Genomic DNA, 4,288 nt, shown 5'->3' on the forward strand with positions numbered 1-4,288 from the left:
ACTAACAGTTCCCCATGTGGAACCGTGTCAAATGCCTTACTGAAATCGAGGTAAATTAGATCTACCGCATTTCCTTTGTCTAAGTAATCTGTCACCTTCTCAAAGGACATACTGCAAGGAAAAGTCTTAACCCAGCCCTGTCTGAGTAGCCAGAATTACACACCCCTCCTCCCCCCATATCATCCTTGAGTACCCTCTTTCCCAATCACTTCTCCAAACAGTAGAAAGTTAGCACCCCTTTGGTAACATCTACCTAGGGAGTAGCTAGTTTTCTAAGAATGCAGGTGTTTATTTTCTTAACAATAGAAACATACAGAGCCCCTGTCATGACATTAAGCAGTCTTGATGCACTCAAACTTGAACTTCAAGGAGTTACCATTTTGCTGCCCTTATGCTGGATTGCTACTACATTCACTGGGGCACCACAAAAGGGACTAGTGGTGCTTTCCATATTTCTTCAGTGCTCTGGGCAGAGTGACATCTGTAGACAAATCTGGCACCTCATATGTCATGAGCTGTTTCAAAGCAGAGGACCACACAATCAAGGCTGGTTCTATGGACGGGCAAGCAGCTGGTCATCCTTAGCACCAGCTTTGATTGGGCACCATACTGCTGTTTGGTCAGATGCATTTGGGTTTCTGTGCATCGTTACTTTGCGGAGAGGTGAAGTGTCTAAAAACTTTCCACCCATGGCCAGAAAAATGTCTAGGGTCCGCAGTGCACCCAATGAAAATGGTTGCCAGTCTTTAGCATTGTTCTGCTGTGTTGTTGGCATTTATAGACCCTGAGCCTTCTTCCTTAGGTACCATAACTGCAAAAGAAAAAAGGATACTCATGAACCAAGGGAAGACATGAACTAACTACAGGAATGAGTATAAATTCAATGCTGAGCTGCAAAATAAATCAGGTACTGTAGCAATGCATCAGGTACTGATGCATCGAGTAACTGGGAGGCAGTCTAATAAAAACTAAGGCATTGAAATGTACTAAAACTTAGACATAACTTAGACATAAGTGAATCAAGAACAGAGCTACCACTTGCACACCAAGAAAACACAAACAGATTGGAACAAAGCAGTGTCAGACATTAAAATTATATGCACTAAAGCACCACCCAAAAAACATGCACTAGAGCAGGGGTCAGCAACCTATGGCACACCAGCAGCGGGCTGAGCGGGGCTGACAGCCAGGACCCTGGCAGGCAGCAGTGTGCCATTAAAAATACTGCCCGGCCCAGCCCACCCTTCTCCACCCCTCCTCCTACCGCTCTCTCTGGCGGGGGCAGGGGACAGACGCAAGCTTGGTCCTGCTGGCTGCTGCAGTAGGGAAGGCTCCACCAGCAGCCAAGCTTCCCCCTCTCCCACCTCTTCCCCTAGTGTGCTGCATTGTGCCCTGCCTCCTCTCTCTCCCTGCCACCGATAGCCCTTGTGAGGGAGGGGAGAAGAGGAGCCCCAGCGCCCTCACTGCTCTGACTGGGAAGGATCATAGAATCAAAAGGTTGGAAGGGACCTCATGAGGTCATCTAGTCCAACCCCCTGCTAAAGGCAGGACCACTTTCCCTAAATAATCCCAGCCAGGGTGCGGTCTAGCCGGACCTTAAATAGCTCTAAAGATGGAGATTCTACCACCTCCCTAGGTAACCCATTCCAATACTTCACCACTCTTCTAGTCAGAAAGTTTTTTCTAATATCCAGCCTCGACTTCCGCAACTGCAACTTCAAACCATTGCTCCTTGTTCTGTCCTCCGTCACCACTGAGAACAGCCTAGCTCCCTCCTCCTTGGAGCACCCCTTCAAGTAGTTGAAGGTTGCTATCAAATCCCCCCTTAGTCTTCTCTTCTGCAGGCTAAATAAGCCTAGTTCCTTCAGTCTCTCTTCATAAGTCATGTGCTCAAGTCCTCTAATCATTTTTGTTGCCCTCCGCTGGACTGTCTCCAATTGTTCCACGTCCTTTTTATAGTGTGGCATCCAAAACTGGACACAATATTCCAGATGCGGCCTCACCAGTGCCGAATAGAGGGGAATAATCACATCCCTCGATCTGCTGGCAACACTCCTACTAATACAGCCCAGTATGCTATTAGCCTTTTTGGCTACAAGAGCACACTGTAGGCTCATGTTCAACTTTCCATCTACCGTAACCCCAAGATCCTTTTCTTCAGCACTGCTACTTAGCCAAACAGTCCCCAGCCTGTAGCAGTGCATGGGGTTTTTCTGTCTTAAGTGCAGGACTTTGCACTTGTCCTTGTTGAACTTCATGAGGTTTCTTGTGGCCCACTTCTCCAATTTCTCTAAGTCTCCCTGAATCCTATCCCTGCCCTCCAGCGTGTCCACCACTCCCCCCAACTTGGTGTCATCTGCAAATTTACTTAAATGTGCAATCTATCCCATCATCAAGATCATTAATGAAGACATTGAATAGAACGGGCCCTAAGACAGGAGGCGGAGAAGAGGCAGGAGCAGGGTCTTGGTGAAGGGGGGTGGAATCAGGGTGTATCCCTCCAGCCCCCTGCCATGAGCTGCTTAGGGCAGGGGGCTGGGAGCACCCCCCCCCAATCCCAGGCCACCACCCCAGCCCTCTGCCCTGACCCTGTACTCTCCTCACACCCCAGCCCACTGCACTACTCTCATGACCCCAGCCCTGACTCTGGCACCCCCTACATGTACCCAGCCCCCCAACACCCCATGCCCTGATTCCTGCACCCCGCCTCACATGCCCCAGCCCTCTGCTGACTCCTGCACCCTCCTCACACATTCCCTGCCCTGACTCTTGCACTCCCCACACATACCCAGCCCGCTGCACTTATTTCTGAATCCCCCTCACACGCCCCCAGCCCTCTGGCCTGACTCCTGCACCCTTCTCACACACAGTCTGCCCTGACTTCTGCACTCTTCACACATACCCAGCCCCCCTACCCTGACTCCTGCTCTCTCCACACATACCCAGCCTCCCCACACCCCAGGCTCTGACTCTTGCACTCCTACAGCCCCACCTTGAGCACCAAATGAGAGCTCCTGCACCCCTCGCACCAAATGGGAGCTGCCCAGGTAAGCGCTCCACACCCAGACCTCCTGGCCCAACCCTGAGCCCCCTTCCCTCATTCTAGCTCCTGGCCAGACCCTGCATCCCAACTCCCAGCCTGCTCCTTCACCACAAGCCCGGTGTTCAGTGCACCACCACTCTCAGCTCAGTGCAGAAAGAGGATGAGAATGGGCCAGAACCAGGGAGAAGGTAGGTACCCACTCTATGTGGGCAGGGCCGGGACCCCAGACCGGCAGTGGGCTGAGCGGGGCCATCAGCTGGGACCCTGGCTGGCAGGAACCAGTGGATGGAACCTGGTCTGAGCGGCTCAGCCCGCCGCCGATCTGGGATCCCAGCCCCTTGCCAATTGGGGTCCCAGCCCCCGGCCCTGCTCAGCCCACTGCCAGCCCGGGGTTGTGGCTGCCAGCCCCTTGCCAGCCGGAGTCCCATTCACAGGCCCCACACTCAGCCGTTCTTGTGGCCTGCCTTTGCTGTGTGAGTGCAAACTAGCACAGCAAAGGTATAAACGACAACCCTGTCTCAGCAGCTGAGCTGATTGGAGGCCTTGTTCTAACTGTCATCAGTCATTTTTATATACCATATGGACTCTAGAATCATGGGAGAAAATGCTTAACTTTGAGGCACAGCAACTTGCTTTACAACATTCAGCATAATCTGCCATATAGTTTGATGCGTTTTTTAATGAATACTTAGACTTTACTCTTATAAGGTGACATTTTTATTTTTGCCAGATCTTTTATTTGGTCAGTAATTAAACCAGCCAGGAAGTGTTAGTGAGAGTGAGTCAGTGGTTACAAATGTGACCAAGAAATGCTGGGTAATGGTTTGGGAGAGGACTGTCAACTGAAAATTTAGTGATGAGGTAAGGTGTAAGGAAATAGATTTAGGAACATAGCATTTGTAATTTCAGATCAGGCCTTGTCTGTGCTTGTGTCACTTTAGACAGAATGTGGGGGAGGGGGGGTGATATGTCTATATGCATTCCCCTCATCTTGTCATTTGGGAAGTAAAATAAATATACATTGGATAGGCAGACAAGGAATGATAGGCCAAAAGAAACCATTCTGTTGATTTTAAATAAGTGAGGTCTGCAGGTCTATACAATCCGTGACCTCTGTGCTGAGACTTCCAGCAAGGGTGTCATTTGGTTCCAATTGTAGGGAGGAATATTATTTTTAAGTAATTCTGTAGTTACTATGTACAGTTATGTACAATTACCCTCTGCTGCTGCCTTAGTACAAGTGAC

This window comes from Chelonoidis abingdonii, chromosome 19 (genome assembly GCF_003597395.2).
Source record: "Chelonoidis abingdonii isolate Lonesome George chromosome 19, CheloAbing_2.0, whole genome shotgun sequence".
Taxonomy (NCBI): domain Eukaryota; kingdom Metazoa; phylum Chordata; order Testudines; family Testudinidae; genus Chelonoidis; species Chelonoidis abingdonii.